Genomic DNA, 17,821 nt, shown 5'->3' on the forward strand with positions numbered 1-17,821 from the left:
AGGGGATAGCTTTGTAAAGTCCCAAGTGCCTACTGCTATGCGTGGCAAAAGGAAGCGTCAGGTTTGCTAGTGAAAACAGAGGGCAGGAAGGTACAGAAGAGAAGGGAACCTGGTGCGTGTCTGGGAGGACGGAGCGATGTAGACGGTGTGGAAGATGCTCACACGCGGTGCACAGTCTGTGCACATGAGGCTGTTGCAGTTTCTGCTTGTCACAAGTATGCACCGTGATCAGCGTCAGAACATTGAAATACACAACTCTGTCTATGCTGAAGAGAGCTTAGAATTTAAGTGCGATTGCCCCCGTTTTGAAGATAAGGAAACTGAGGCGAATACTGCTCTAAGCCTCACCAGCAACAAGGCCTAACTGATAAATACTCGTGTCAGGCGTACCCTAGTAATGTCTGCTTTCCTCCAGAGAGGTCAGGCTGGAAGCAGAAAGGGATTTACTAGTTTGGGGTCCCCAGGATTTTCCCTAAGTGTCCTATGAAAGTGGCCTGGTTTGGGGTGTATCAAGAATTCCTGGGGACCCCATGTCTGTTCACAGTCCCTTCCCAGACTAGAACACTGCTCACGTCTCTCCCTTCCCTGTGCTTGCACTCAGCATTAACTTTTCATTTATTTCCTGTTTTTTCTCTTTTTCTTTGAAAACTTACCTTCTCTAATTAGCATGTGCCTAATCTTAAGTATCTCTTTCCCAATCTCCTTTCTTCTTTAACAGTTGGCATCAGGGCTAGTACCATTAATGTATGTATATAGAATGCGTTCATAGGTGTGTGGACACAGTCACACACATGCATATGCACACACTGCCTTGTGGTCCTCAATCAAAGCCGTCGTAAACACCATGACCCCTTTCTAAACGGGATGCTATTTGCAGATTCACTGGTCCTGCCGTTCATCTGCATTGGCTTGTTTCTGCCAGGCAGACAGAATGAGGTTCAGAGATAGGGCAGGGAATGGGGAATAGTTTTGCATAAATGATTGAGTGCTTTAGTGTCAGGGTGATTGAGGGCCAGCTATTAAAATGCTGTTGTTGTCGTTGTTGTTGTTTCATTTGTTAAATTGCCTTAGAGATGCAGTCCTGGTCATTAGTATCAGGATAATTGTGGATGCACCAACATTTGTTAACTTTATCCCAAGGAAGAGTGTTGAACTGGGATGCTTCCACAGCACTTTATAGGAGTGGAGGGTGGCACAGTGTCAAACACGCCACACAGACGATGCTCCAGAGCACACGAGTGTCATCTGTGCATCCCCTCCCTCCCATGCTCTAAACCACACTTCTTTTCTGGCATTTATGTTTACGGTGAGGTGGAACACACTAAGCCCATTTTATAGATGAGAAGACTGAGCTGGGATCACAGGAAGGTTGTTTGGGGAGGCTCTGGAATTACATTTTCATAGAAAACTCAGTCATGATTCTAAATGCTTCTGAGGAGTCTTCAAACAGTATAGGTGCCTTTAGCTTGATTTCTGAGAATAATTCTCTGGGTATTGTCACCCTTCGAGTTGACAGTCAAAGGCCTCTTAACGTAGAGATTACTAGGGCTAGGGATACAGCTCAACTAGTTGTGTGTTTGCACACCACATATGATCTGGGTTGCCTCCCGAGTGCTGCAAGCAGAAGCCAGGCGTGGTGGCACATGCCTGGGATTCCGGCACCCAGGAGGCAGAGGCAGGAGGATCATGAGTTCAAGGTTATACCCAGGCTACATTGTGAGTTGGAGGCCAACTTGAACTACAAGAGACTCAGTCTTAAAAACTAAAACCAAACCACACAGGTCATTATTATTTAATAGCTACTCCGAGACCATGTGTTTCTGTAAGAGATGAGGAGACTTCCCAGGGATGCTGAACTATGCAGAAAGTGGAGTGCCTCAATCAACAGGGCCAAGAGCTTCACGTCTTTCGAGCTGTATTTCAAAGCACACAATTCTCCTGTGAACGAGAACCAAACTAAACAGACTCCTTCCCCAGATTAGCTTCACAAGCAAGGCATTCGCAGAGTTCAGGAAGAAGCAAGACAGAAGCTATCACCATTCACCAGTTTCTCTTAGATCTCATATCAGCAGAATGATGAGTCTGCATTTTCACAGTGCTGCATCATTGCTCATCTCCCGTAGCCCTGGGTCATGGCTTCTTCTGCTTAATTCCCTTCCACACCTTTGGGAAGGTTTTAAAGTGAACCCTCCAAAGGATATTAGCATAACACCTAGCCAATACCACAGATGCCTTTTAAATTAATAAGGTTAATTGTTCTCCAGCTGACAGAAGTTTGTCTTTGGCATTTTCAATATTTCTCATTGATCTGACATTTTTCTGTTTCAAGCTTTTAAAGGGCTCAAATCAAAGGCTATTGATAACTGAGCGAAGCTAAGGTTCAGAAATGTACAAATACATTGTCTGGTTTTTTTTTTTCCGTGAGAAACAATTACAGACTTTGAATTCATTGAAGGTTTTTTACATTAGCCATGTATGATATATTGAATTGTTTCTCTTCCCAGTCAGGCTAATTTGAACGAACAAACAGTATTGACTTTTAAAACCTATTTTCCTTTTTAAAGTATCTTAAATGTATTAAGTCTGTAGACAGAGCTCTGGGGATGCAGCCATTAGGGAAGTGCTCCACGTCGGAACAGAAGCATCAGACAGGGTTTTGTGGCTCATCTGAGCGATCGTCTTTGAAATTGTGACGGATTTGGAAAGCTCAAACTGACAACTCTAACATTCACATTAGCCTGACTTTTTCCATTGGATAGGATGTAAATGAACAAAAATTTTCTAAAGACTTTAAGTCAGGGATATGTAGGAAACATGGTTGTTGTAAAACACAAATATTCACAAAAAAAAAAAATGTGGCCCAGATGCTTTCCAAGCCTGAGGGTCCCCAAAGATGTTTTTATGGTTGTCTTCAAAGTGCAAATGTTAACCTTGTTCATTCCCCCGTAAGACATAGGGAAGAGCATAGCCTTGCCAAAGTAATTGATAGAACTCATCATAGTTTATATGGCACTGGAATGTCTGTGTATGTATACTTATATATTTTGAGCTGAATATCAGACAGAATTAGGTGAGTTAATTGGTGGCTTGAATAAGAAATAGGTATTAAAGTCATAAATAATGTTCTCCTCAGACAGTAAGAGAAGGTAAACTATTCATTTTCTAGTCGTGCTGTAAGACTTGCATAATGTACAAGCTGCCCATTGCCCACAGGAGAGTTATTGAATTAGACAGCTTATCCATAAAGCCTTTCCATATGAGTCCATCTTTAACCTGGTATGAATGAGATTGAACTCATGCAGAAGGTTCCCATCCACAGCTACATTAAACAGTGTCTAAAACTCACATCAGGACTGGCTTGATGTCGTGTACGGTGGATCCAAGGATAGCTGTGTGCTCCGTCAGTGGTCCGCATCTGGGAGTAGATATTCACCTCCACATCACAGCAGTTTATACTGTCATGTCTGACCCGCTGCATGAGGAAGTGCTGATGACCGTATTAACTATTTCCAAGCATAGCTACAAAACTAAAAACACGTTTGCTTAACACCTTTCGATGATAGAGGAAGTATATACTATGGTTGTCTTCTTGTAGTATGTCTTTTTTAATTTTGTTCAATGTGATATCAACTGTTTTAAGGAATGGGATTTGACATGTGTGTGCAAATTGATATGTACATAACTCCCGGGGCAATGCAAGTGCCCACCATACAGTGTAAAAATGTAAATAGAGGAAATTTCATTTTTCTAATAAAGATAATTTCTGCCAATTGATATGAAAACGAGAAATGGAGCTGTGGTCTTTGTTGTGTTCATTGCTTCTGCTGCCTGCACCTGGCAGCTCCCCTGGAACTGTGTGAAAGCGAACCCACCTTTTAGAGCAGAGGAGAAAAAAACAAAGTACACTTCAAGGAGAAGCAGTCCGGCCAGTGAGGAGGGTTCTGTGGGCAGCACAGGGTAGTGGCCTGGGGAAATTTATGCCATATACACAAGGGAAGTCTAGATTGGCATATATATATATATATATATATATATATATATATATACATATATATATGATGTTTTATATATATATATATGATGTTATGCATGGAATTTCCAGCTATGTAATCTCTGGCATACAAATAAGAGTCATGCAAATCAGGAACATGCAAATTAGAACAGTCTTGTTCAATCAAAGTTCAGTCCTGGTCATAGGCTAGGAGCAAGGCTACAGCTCCATGGGGCTGTGTTATATAATTCCCGGTCCAGTGGTCTGGCTGCAGGGGACAGTTCTTTGTGTTTGTTTGAGATTTCCTAAACCAAACAAAAATTTTATAATAGAGCATCCAATTCTCTCTCTCTCCCCTCCTCCCTTCCTTCCTCCCCCTCCGTCCATTCCTCCCTCCTTCCTTCTTCTTCTCCCCTTTCTACTCCCTCCCCTTTGTGTGTGTGTGTGTGTGTGTGTGTGTGTGTGTGTGTGTGTGTGTGTGTGTGTGTTATAGGAGGGGGTCGACAGATCATGGAATTGGGGAGAATCTTCAGGATTTCAGCTGAAAGCCTTGCCTTTTATCCTGAGCTCATCCCACATCTCCCTGGACATCTCCCGCACTCACAGCCTGGACCCTGGTGTTGACCTCTACAAGACCCACTTCCCCTCATACAGCTGTGGGTATTTCTCAGCCTCATTGCTGTTGACCAAAGTCAGACGCAGACCGTCCACAGTCCCATCTTCCGTCTCATGAAGCGTGAACAGATCTGTTTGTTCCCTGTAGCCAATCAGAACACAGTGCCTAGTAGCACGTCTCCACTTTCATCCCAGGAAACAGCTCTGCTACTGAACGGATTTCTCAGGCCAGCCGTGCAGTGGTCATTCCTCACCCTAGTTCTCTTTTCATACAGTCCGTCAGGGAGGTCTGTCTGCACGACCCTTGCACTGTACTCAGGCTCTGTGTGCTTTGTCTGTTCTACCACTGTCGCACAGCCCTTCTGTTGCTGTTCAGCCAACTGTCAAACCCTCTTCAACCTTCCGCTTGTTTCGGTCCTGGCCTCCATCTTGGCTGGTTCTCTAGCAGCAGAGTCATCTTGCTAAGACATGGATTAGATATGACTCACTTGACTCCTGCTTCTAGTATCTATCGAAATCAGAGAGAGGCCTAAATCCTCCCTGATGATGGCGGAGTGCTAATTGGTCTGCCTTTTCCCACCCTCTGAAAAGCCAATCTGTACCATGCTTCCCAGTACCCTGCCAGAATACGCTCTCCTCCCAAACACGGGCGACTCAGAGTCTTTGCCTTTCCAATCAGTTCCCTCTTCAGATCTTTTCATGGCCACATCCTTATCATATTTAGGGTTCTGCTTACTGATACCCCTATGTGAGGCCCTCTATTTGCACAGTATCTCAAACAGAACCTTCTGCATCGCCATCCTCTCAGCACTGACCTCCCCTGAAGTTTTTTCATGCATTATGTTTGTTGCATTTGGTTTTATCACACCTTTGTGTTAATTTGTTCGTTCTTATCTCATTTGTTGCTGATTTCCCAGCAAGCAACACAATGCCGTGCATGATGTCTGCTACATGGTAGGCACCCAGCAACATGTGTCAAGTATAGGTATCTCTGTGTTCAGGAGCATCAGATCCTCAAAGAAGTGGATGAGTCCTGGGGTGCAGCTCGAGTGGAAAGTGCATGCCTAGCATACACAAAGCACTGGGTTCGATACCCAGCACCCCAAAGAAAAAGACAACAAAATTGAAAGAAGTGGAAGGCTTTGTAGGGTTTATGCTAGAGGATGCTGCCTGGCATCTGAAAATCCCTTTCTTGTGTTTCTCCCTGACCCAGACCCTGATGGACTCTGAGCCTTCTTACCTTGCCTATATGTAATGACTGAAGACAGGCTACAATCACAGGTAACACATCACAGGTGACACATCACAGGTGACATCAAAAGTGACAAATCACAGGTGACAGTCACAAGTGACACATCACAGGTGGCAATCACAGGTGACAGTAACAGGTGACACATCACAGGTAACAATCACAGGCGACACGTCACAGGTGATACATCACAGGTGAAGCATCACATGTGAAGCACCACAGGTTACAATCACAGGTAACAATCACTGGTGAAGCATCACAGGTTATACAATCTCAGGTGATGATCACAGGTGACACATCACAGGTGACAGTCACAGGTGACACATCACAGGTGGCAATCACAGGTGAAGCATCACAGATGACAATTACAGGTGACACATCACAAATGACAATCACAGGTGAAGCATCACAAGTGACAATCACAGGTGACACATCACAGATGACACACCAGATAGGCACAGCTGTCCGTGAACATGCCGAAATAGGTGGAAAGAGGATTTTCCGTGTGCCTTGTCCCAGATTCTGAGACATCTCCACAGATACCATGTTTATAAACCCACCAAGCCATAGGAAAGCTCAGATCTTAGTCTCTTTATGATACACCCCACTCTAAACCACCTATGGCCATATGTAATCCAAGAGCCAGTGATGTCATGAGGCATTGTCATTGTGAGCCATTGTGTTCCTTCAATCCTCAAATTACTAAATCCACAGACAGTAAATAACTGTTGACCTCAGAGGTGCACAGTGGAAACCAGCATTTCTTTGCCTTCTCTCATGCTGTAGCAAACGGCTCTCTATGTGTGTCCAGGTGCACAAGTGGGGCACTAAATAAGCATGTGTATGTTTGTGAGGGTGGACATCAGAGGGCAGCTTGGCTGCCTTTCTTCTATAACCTCATCTTGTGTTTGGGGTTGGTTTCCCGGTGCCCTGGAGCTCACCGTGTAGGCTCATCTAGCTAGCCAGAGAGCCCTGGGGTCTTCCCATCTCTGCCTCCCTGGATCTGGTATCACAAATACCCATCACCACACCCCATGTAGTTTTAAAAACACAAGTTCTGGTAATAAACTTCATGTCCTCAACCATGCAAGACCAGCCCTTGCCGTGCTAATTCTATTTGCCTCCATTGGACTCGTGAAGAGATAGAGTCTTACAGACTGACATAACTTGACCAGGAAGGAGTCTGCAGAGACACCTAGGTGCTCTGACTCTATCCCACACACTTGTCTGTTACTTTCTTTTTCTCTTGTGCTGTCCTCTGAGCCCCACCCTCCATGCCCTAGCCTTTCCTCTGGAGCAGTGGAAGATGGGCTGTGTCCAACACAGTGGCACTAAATGCCAGTACGGCTATGAAGTTAATTGGCACTTTGTGGGTTGCCTTTACATCTATGTAGCCCCATTTAGGGGCATAATTATTTCCTAATGAGGAAGCAATTTACACCCAGTACTAGGGACACTACTTCTGCCAGTGACATTGCTCCTTGGAATGGCTCAGTTCTTTTCTTTTCCCCCAAGATTCCGCTGGCTGAAGCCAAAAGAACAGACAGCCACTAAACTTAATTAACAGACAAGTCAGGTCCTGCAAGAGGAGAAAGCTCTCACTTGCCAGTCAAATTTGCAGTAAGTCCACTAATAAAACCATGTTTTAGTAGTCTTCTAATAGTAGTGGAAAAATTGAGGGTTATTTTTTTCTGAGAGTTCTGACAAATTTTGTTGAAGTTCACTAAATTAACCTATCTTTTTGTAGGACACTCAGGCCACCCCTTAGAGCACAATAGACACACATACACACACATATACGTGCATATACACACATATACATGCATATACACACATATATGCATACACACATATACACATTCATGAACACACACAGATAAACAAACACTCACACACAACATGCACACACATATACACATATACAGCACACAAGAATATTTGATTGGCAAAAATGATTTTGATGCATCTAAAAAATAAAAGGGCACAGAATTGCATGGGTAAGAAATGGGAGTGGGGCTGGAAAGTGTTGGGGGCAGTGAGGTAAATGTGATCCAAACACATCATAAGAAATTTGAAGCTTTCAAATAACTAATTTAAAAAAGATGTGAATTTTAAGCCACTGAGCCACTGAGCCCAGGATCCACAGAAGCACAGAGCCGTGGAGCCTCTCTCCTATGGAGTAGCAACCTAATTGCAGCTTCTGTGTGTACTGAGTCTATGCAAACCTTTTGGCGCTGTCCCCTAAGCCAATGTATAATCTCATACCTATAGAGCCTATATACGTCTATATGGAGTTGGCTTGTATTAGTTGTTCCTGACTTTTTAATGCTGAAAGTTCGGGGTGTATGTATGAATCCTCTTGTACACGCTCTGGGCCAGCCCAAGCTTCCATCGAGCTTCCCCCGAGGAGGAAACCAGATGCTGAACTTGATGAGGTTTTCCTTTTTGTCAATTCTTTCCTCACCCCTGAAGAAGAGCCTGCTCCTCCCCACTCCCTATCACCCGGTGACTGCTAGGGAGTATCAGAGGCGTTTTCCGTTCTCCTGCCTTTCTCTCTGTGTCTTTGTTTCTGCTTGAGGAAGGAACAGTGACCAGGCTGGTGTAACTCCAATGGCGCCTCCTTGTCTACTTCTTCCTAAATCTGTAAAAAAAATATTAGCCACTGTTTCAGAGGAAGAGGACTGAGGTTCTGGTGGTAGCATACAGACTTACCATTTCTGGTTATCTGGTTGTCTAGGACTTTAGCTGCAGTCAGGAAGTGATAGAGAGGGAGGGACAGCAGGAGGCAGGATGGGGAGCAGACCTCCCTCATCAGCTAAGTTCACTGAAGAACAGTGTGTAAGGCCTAGGGAGATGGTTCAGTTGGTAAAGCCCTTGCCATACAAGGATGTGATCTGAGTCCAGAGTCCCAGCACCCACATAAAAAAGCAGGGAATGGTGGCGTGCTCCAATAGTCACAGCATCACAGATGCAGACACAGGAGGATCCATGGGGGCTTTCTGGCCAGCCATTCTAGACAATAGGTGAATTCCAAGATCATGGTTCCAGAAATAACAGAGAGCGACCACAGAAGACACCCAGTATTAATCTCTGGCCTCCATAAACAAGGGTACACAGACATATGCACACATGTGTATGTGCACACAAACACAAGTGAGCACACATATACACACACATACATAATACATACATGCACACACATGCACACACATACACACGTGTGCATGACAAGCGCAAGCCCACACAGGCATGTGGACTTCTGACTTGGAAAATGGAAAGGATGTTTTTAGAAAGATTATTGCTCATGACCTTTTTATCATGCTCAGGACAATGGGGGAAAGGTTGGGGCCAGCTTACAGATCCAGAGCACATTTTACTGACTTTGAGAGCCACGGCTACCATTAGAAAGAGGAATGTGGTGAAATGATCCCGATTTGACACAATCGACATGAATGAAAGGCTTTATAATCCAAAATCCATCACTGTTAGGTTAAACCACAGACCAGATTCTGTACACACCCAACATCTCCCCTCATGCAACCTTAGCAACCTAAATCCACCCAAGCTCCAGATGAGACCAATCAAGAGGGAAAACGGTCAGCACTGCCGCTGCCCTCAGGTCTAGGAAGAACTCTACTGGGGTTGGCATTTCCCTGGTTTAACAGAAAGAGATGAACGCCACAGATCCATGGTTACCAATAATAGGTGAACAAAGTAAGTGCACTGCTTAATCTCCACTTAATCTCCACTGCCAATTTGATGCCATTTAGGTTACCATGGAAACATGCCTTGAGGGAGTCTCCAGACCAGATTAGTTGAGGTATGAAGACAGATGTTGAACGTGGGCTATGGGCTAAGGTCTCATAAGGCCTTAATAAACAGGAAGCATACAGCGCACCAGCATCCGTCTCTCGCTGCTTCTCGACTGCTCATGCAGTCAGGTCAGCTGCCTGTACTCCTACCACCATGCCTCTCCCACTGCCCTGGGCTGGACCATCAAACGAAAGCCAATATAAGTCTTCCATGAAGCCGCCTTTCCCCAACAATGAGAAAAGTGGCCAATGTAGCAAGAACAAACAATTCAGGACAATAACCAGTGCACAAACACCTTTATTTCCCATGCTTGTTGAAGACGCAGCTTGTCTTCAACCCAACTAATAAAAACATATATACCTTCCTCTGCCACAAGCCCCTTTTATTCCCAGAACTTTCTTGAGCAGAGCTTCCTCAGCCTCTACTCTCCGGCCTGAAGTACCAACAGGCACAGCGACACTTCTTTCCTTCTGCTTGGTTCATTGCTCACCTGGACCCTCCTGCATGACGTTGCTCTACATCCACAGCTGATCTTACCTCTTGTCATCACCTATGTGAATTACTGTGACAGTCTAATAACACACCTCTCTGTCTCTAATATTGATTCACCTTTCATTTTTTTCTCAGCATACATGAGAGTGTGGTGGTTCTAAACTAAATTTCCAGCCATGCCGTCACCCAACAGAGAAGCTTTTGGCAACTTCCTGTTGGCTGGAGAGGAACATTGAGCTCTGTTCTGCCTGCCAGACACCCTTCCTGTCTGTCATTGGTGATGCTACTCTTGCCACTGTCTCCGAAACAGAGATGCCTGTCCCACCACTGCCCCTCTCACAAAGAGGCCCACCCAGCAATGACAAATATTTCCTACTTCCATCGATCCTGAAAACACCATTTTCTTTTCTACCTAAAGACCCTCCAATCACCCAACAAACACATGAGCATCCTTTTGTGCTCCCACAACTCCTTTGCGGATTCCTTTATGATTCCTTCTGAGTCTGCCACAAACTCTACTGATCTCCCCCTCTTTCGGAAAAGCATCTCCAGGGTGGCATGTCATCAGTACCCCTATGCATGGGTGTGCCTCCCTGCTGTGGCTTCCCCTCCAGCAAGGTGGCTTTCATGAGGTTTGGGGAAAGGCATGAAGTGCAGATAATTTGGAAGCTGCCCGGACATCTGTTTGAGTTGCAAGCTTGAGCACGGGTGGAAGCAGAAGGACAGAATGCTGGATTTCTGCTGTGTTGACCCTCCCTGTGAGGTAGCCACAGAAGGTCCTTTTGCAGGAGACCTGAAGGAAGGTATCAACCCTTTTCATCCTCGATAGGGCAGAGCAGAGCTTTCTACAGCTTGTATGCTGGCTGAACTCTTTGGGATAGGACTTCCTTGACACTGCTCTGGTATCTGCTGGATCCTCTTTCAACTGTTCTAACTCCTGGCCCAACTGAGTGCTTAACTCCACGACAAAGGACGTCCAGGACAGGACACCCACTGCATTAGGGTTGGAAGCAAGGAGAACTGGCAGGGCTACAGTGACTCATCATGAGTTTTTAGCTAATTTTCAAAAGCTCATGGTGCTTTTGGTCTTGCCTTTTTATATCAACCTATTTCACACTGAACAGTTCAATCTTCAACACTGGGCACAAGGGCAACAGCTGCATAGATTCCATTTAAGCAGATACCATCACTGATAAGGATGTAGCATACATAGTACCTCCACACACCCCCTCTCCGTCCTCTGCCATCTGTCTACCACTGAGCCAATAGATCATTAGCCATTTCCTGATGGCTGAACTCTGGTGGTGCCCTGACTGATACAGGTAGATACTGAGAATAGGGTGAAACCATGTTATCACTTGCTGCAAAAGTAACAACACCCAAACTTAGCTTCAAACAATTTGCCATCTTAAAGTGGGTCAGGACACAAGAGGCTCCTCTGAGTGGTTCTGACTTAAAACCTCTCAGAGGTTCACAGTCTAAATGTTAACCTTGACTGCAGACAGTTGAGGCCTGAATTGCTGCTGGAGGATCTGTACCTAAGAGGGAGATGAAGAAAGGAAGAAAGGGACGGAAGAAAAAGAGGAGGAGGAAGAATTAAGCAGAGGAAAGAAGGAGAAGAAAGAAAGAGTGGAGAGAGGGGGCAGAAGGAAGGAAGGAGATGAGAAGGACACTGTAATCCTGTGTGGAGTTTCAGAACCAAGCTTCACCTTATCCACCATATTCTCTTTGAGATAGAGGCAGATGCTGCATGGACTAGAAATAAAGGAATTAAATTTCACCTTTGAAATGAAGAGTCATTACGAATGTGGTGGCCACATGTGGATAACTGAGCAGGAGAGGTCAGTACTTCCCAGCTCATTTCTACAAGGTTATTCAAACCTTTCAGTTTCTTTTAGTGTGTTCGGTACATGTAAGTATTTCCAGCATCCATTACCCACCTATTCCTGTCCTTATTCATCTTCCTCGATCCCTCTTTCCTCTTGCCTCCTCCCACCCCTCCACTTGATATTTCTTACTCTCATACCTACGCACTAGCAATTGCATTACATTTAATCCCTCTGATGTGACAACCAAACTGAAATAGAGAGCCGGTAAATGGCTGCTTGTTGAATGAATAAAGTGGTCGCATCATTCAAATGCTTGCTCATTAACTCATTTATTCATTCATTGCCTATTCATCGAGCATGCATTATGTTCAAAGCTCTGTACTGGGCTGGCAGAAATACAAATGTGGACAAAATGCAGTTCCTTTCTTTCTGTATCTCTTATGTTGCTTAAAGGTCAACCAATTCACCACACCCAATCTCCAGAGGTCTCCAGGATTTACTACAGACCTTAAGAGCAGAGGCCCTGCTTTTTCACTGCGAGGACTGGGCAATAATAATTCAGAACATGGGCTGGAGAGATGGCTCAGCGGTCAAGAGCACTGACTACTCTTCCAGAGGTCCTGAGTTCAAATCCCAGTAACCACATAGTGGCTCACAGCCATCTGTAATGGGATGCTCTCTTCTGAAGTGTCTGAAGAGAACTACAGTGTACTAACATATAAATTAAATAAATAAATCTTTAAAAAAATAATTCAGAACATGGACAAGGGTGGACTAAGTGTTCCTAAGGTGATTTCTCTCACCAAAGTCTTGGAGTCCTTCCTTGGGAGTATCCACAAAGCTGGATCTCCAGATCCAGGCTGAGTGACAGGAATGGCTTCAGGTGAGACACTTCAGAAGCTCAGGGGTGGTCCAGAAAGACTATGTCTTCTAGTCCCTGATCCTGTCTGGCCTTGAAAGGTACAAGAGGAGTGGGTCAAGTGGAACATGATATATGCTCAACCTACCTCCTCCCTCTGCCATACCGTGGTTATTTTTGGAACAAGTGCCCTAGATTTACTCCACATCATAAACAAACATCTTCACTTTAGAGCCATTGGGGGAGGGAGAATCAGATTCTCATTATGAAGTTTCATGAGGGTTGCGTAACCTAGATTGATGAGCAGGTCCTTCCTCTGTCGTCTCCATGTGTGCTATCCCGCCTACTAGGCCAGTTTTCATGCTGGCAAGCTCACCCTTTTCAAGGATGTTTTGGCCACGGTTGGTCAGCTTCTAGGAAGGTTTCTGTCTCTTCCCTAAGGTGAAACCAACATTTCTATAACATCAACATTCCCCCACTGCATCTCTGGATTCACCTAGAATAACTTCAGTTTCCTCTAAGGAATATTAACAGCGGTAATAGCGATAACAAAGCTAAGGTTTCACCACTGTAGAGCTGTGATGAGCAGGGACTCATCAAACAGAACGGGAAGGGAACTGTGAAGTATTCCCAGAACGGGCGCTCCTCACCATAAAGAACTAAAGAAACAGGAAATTGTGAGTAATTGGAGACTGTCAACTGAAATACGATGACTTCATACAAATAAATATCAGGCTGTTTTCATATGTGAAATGAAAGGAGGGAGAGAGGAGAGATGTGAGCGTAAAGAAGGAGGAAGAGTAAGAGAAGCTAACTGGGTAAGTGTGCTCCAGGTAGGTGCTATGCATGTATTAGGATGTCATTGGAAAACGTTTTAATTTGAACAATAAATACTGATTTTAAAAACTTGATATTTCCTTTTAATTAACCTTCAGAGTTAATACACTTAATGATGGGTTTTACTGTGGTATTCTTAATACTTGTGATGATGCTTAGTCCTAGTTCATTCATCCTTGACTCTTTTCTGCCTTTCCCCAGCTTTCTGGTCCCTTTCTTCTCCCAAATAGTCCTCCATTCTGCTTTCATGCCATATGTATGCCCTGACTCTTTATTCCTCCACCTCCTCTAACATTGCTTCTTCCATTCTCATCTTCCTTTCTGCCTGTATCATCTGCATGTTTACATACACATGCACACACATATGCACACATGCACACACATACACACATGTACACATATATTCAGACATACACATATGTACATGTACATGCACGTGAACATACATATGCACTTGCACAGATACACATGCACATATGCACACATATATGCCCACATGTACACACATACTCTGACATACATATATGCACACACACATACATACATATACACACATCCACACACAGTGCAAATACATGCATAAATGTACAACCATGCACACACAGTGCACACATTCATACATATATACACATATATATGCACATACACATATGAATATATGCACATACATACCTACACACACACACACACATACACGCACACACACACACACACATACAGAACTTATATCTAGATTCTGTAGGTGAGTGAGATGGCTCAGATTATAAAGGTGATTACCACATTTGATATTTGTCTAAGAATGGCTTATTTCACTTATATATGATACTCATTTAATCTATCATTTTCTACAAATACTATGATTTCATTATCTGTAGCTGAACATTTCTATTGTATGCAGGTATCTAATTTTCTTTATCCATTCATCTGTTGAAGGACATCCTGGTTGGTTCTACTTCGTGTATTCTGTGAATAGTGCATAAATAATGCACACATCCCTGAGCCATGTTGACTTAGAGTCCTACAGACACTTGCTTGAAGGTAGAGCTGAGTCATGTAACAGATAGGTCTATTCTGAGAAAAACTAACATTTCTGAGAGACTGTTTGACGTGGCCCTGGCCTCTTACCTTCATTGTGTCGCTCACTAGCAGCATAACCCACCATTTAAATACCACGTGCAGAGGCACACACAGATGACTCCGAATATTTTCACTGTAGACAAAGCATTCTGATTTCTTTGCCCTGTATCAGTCTCTCCACTTAACCCCATACTCTTCAAGGCGGAGGGTTATGTCTTTTCCACTTTTATTTACTTCTATGTCTGGGCCAGTTTGAAATATTTCTGGAAAATCAATAAATATTTGCAAGATGTGAATGTGAGCTGTTGAATACAATAAATCTATCTTCTGGAAGATCATTTTCTTTGTTTCTTATTATTGGTTTTTAGGGGGAGGTCAGGAGGAGTCGTTTTTTTATTTGTTCTGCTGTTTTGAGATGGGGTCTCATGTAGTTCAGGCTGGCCCCAAACTTGCTATGTAGCTAAAGATGACATTGAATTCTTCATCCTCCTGCCTCCCCCTCTGGAGTTCTGGGACCCAAGGCATCCACTACTACACCTAGGTTTAATGGAGGCTGGGTATTGAATTTAGGACTTTGTGTGATCTAGGTAGACACTTTACCAACCAAACTGCCTCCTCAGGCCTTACCTTGGGTCTCTGCCCTCATTGTTTTTCTGTCTCCTTAGAGCCTGCGGTAGCATGTGTCTTCAGCTGCACACAATTGGTGTTTGGACATAGGATAAATACTTCAAGGTGGAAGACTGAGGTTGGAATTTAAATTCAGCTAACTTGCTACTTTTGGGTCTTCATGTTGGCCCTTCCCTCTCTTTGATCTTTAGCTTAGAGAAGTTGAGAAAGAGAAGGCAGCATGAAAGACTTGCCGTATGCATTTAAGAAAGATGTCGGCTACTGGCATTCGTGGGATGGCCGCCCTACCCCCACTAAAATCATTGACCTTTCACATGCAGCACCCTATAGAACCCTCACCATAAGACACAAGGATTTCGCTTCCCTAGACTACCCATGAAGGCATGGGGGAGAACATTTAAGCATCTACACACAGAGAAAAGACCACTCTGGAGTGCAATTCATGTAGATCTCGAACCTGAGATCCCAGCACATCCTCTTCCATTTCTCACACACAACCTTCGAGAAGTGCCTGGCTCAGGCCAGGCCTGGGAAGCGCTTACTGAAGGATGCTGATGTTGAGGCTGTGCTTGGATAATGTGCAGTGGCACCACAGAGCTATTCTCAGTCTCTCTAGCAGCTCCCAAGCACCGCTGACAGCATCGCAAGATTATCTCCTGACGTCATCAACTATCAAATAAGCATCAGGGACTAATCAAGACAGAGATTGCCTAAGAATAGCTTTTATCTTCTCCACACCACTGGCTAATATCATCCGCATCTGCAGAACCTAATCAGAATACTTGCTGATTTGAAAGCAAATATAATAACAATAAGAACACCACTTATTAGCATGCAGCTTAGAAAGTGGCTCATCCCAAATGGTGTGTTTTACACATGAGAAGTTTTGAGATTGCTCGGATGAGTCAGATATTACTCGGGGGCAAGATATCTGAAATCAAGAGATCCTGCAGAGAGTTAACAGCAGCTCGCCTTTGCTGTTTGGCGTCTGAGAGGAGATTAGGAAGGGATGTGGCAGGAATCAAGGAAGCTGCAGAACTGGAGACATGGGCTGGGAGAGCAGGAAGAGTCTGGGAGGGAAAACAGTCATGAAGTCTGCTACCATAAGCCACCATCTCAAGACATGATTACAGGTCGGCACACACAATTGCTGATCTCCTTGGCAGTCTTGGGACACTACAGAGCCTGCTTTTATGGACAGCAGAAGGAGGCTCAGGGAGATGGAGTGACTTGTCCAGACTCACCAAACTTATAAAGATCATAGCCAGCGTGCAAAAACTTATAATCTTCCATTCACAGTCCACAGTTGGTGTTTGCACCCATGCATGCACATACATGCGAGAGATAATTCAGTCTCACTTTTTCCCACATGGTTTTTATATTCTGACTACACTCCCTCTCAGCTTCACAATACAATCTGAAATCTCATGGCTCAAAATCTTATAATTCTAACCTAGACTTCCCTGTGAGGTAGATTCACAGTGCTCATTTGCTTAGGTGATGTTACCACTTACATAGCAAGCTCTAATCTTAGACTTAACATCCCAACCCCCGAGGCTAACCCTGGATCTCATCCTCAGATCATTAACTCATCCTATAGTCTTCCTTACTACAGAGTTTACCACTTTGCTGGCTTAAGATATGCTAACCACCTTGTTCTCTTGAACCCACAGACAGTGATCTCATGCTTATGTCTCTCGAACTCCTTCACTCATTTATACCCACATTATTACAGAAGCATGGTAATTCTGCATTGATTTCTACCCTCCCATTTATTATTTACTTAGCCTTTCTAAGGGGAATCCAACCTCCCTTGGTGGCTTTTAAGACACTGTGATTTAACACAAACATTTCAGGATCATAACAAGTGAGATGTCTACCACACGATTGAAAGGTAAGTAACATATACAGTGTGGATACAGTGGTTAAACATGATTCATGTCCCATGTGGAACAGCATGAAAAGTGTTGGATGTCGTCATGTTGTCTACAACATCATGCAACTGAGCACTTAAGATTCACCTTTAGAATTTTTCACTTAATGTTTGTGGATGAACATTGGCCAGGGGTTGCTGAAACGTTAGAGAGTAGAACTGCAGTGGATTAGAAGGGAGTCTGCTGCATTGTCTAAACGAGCTGTCACCAGAAAGGGCCTGGAGCATGAGCTGTCATTGAGCATCTGTTTGGGGAAAAACACCAAGTTGGGCCTCTGTCATTATGATGAAGGCATCCCACTCCATCTCATGACCTCAGTTTACCCTCTTTGTGGCATTTTCTCTTACATCAGATTATGCATGGGTTTTGTACAACTCACTCATAACCACGGCCAAAGAATTACTTGAAGAAGCTGGAAATTCCAGGTGTCTTCTCAGGCGTGCTTGCTGTGCAGGGGTGAAACCTGAAGGTCACACATCCTTGCACACCATGTCCCCA

Source organism: Rattus rattus, chromosome 9 (assembly GCF_011064425.1).
Source record: "Rattus rattus isolate New Zealand chromosome 9, Rrattus_CSIRO_v1, whole genome shotgun sequence".
In the NCBI taxonomy this organism is placed as follows: domain Eukaryota; kingdom Metazoa; phylum Chordata; class Mammalia; order Rodentia; family Muridae; genus Rattus; species Rattus rattus.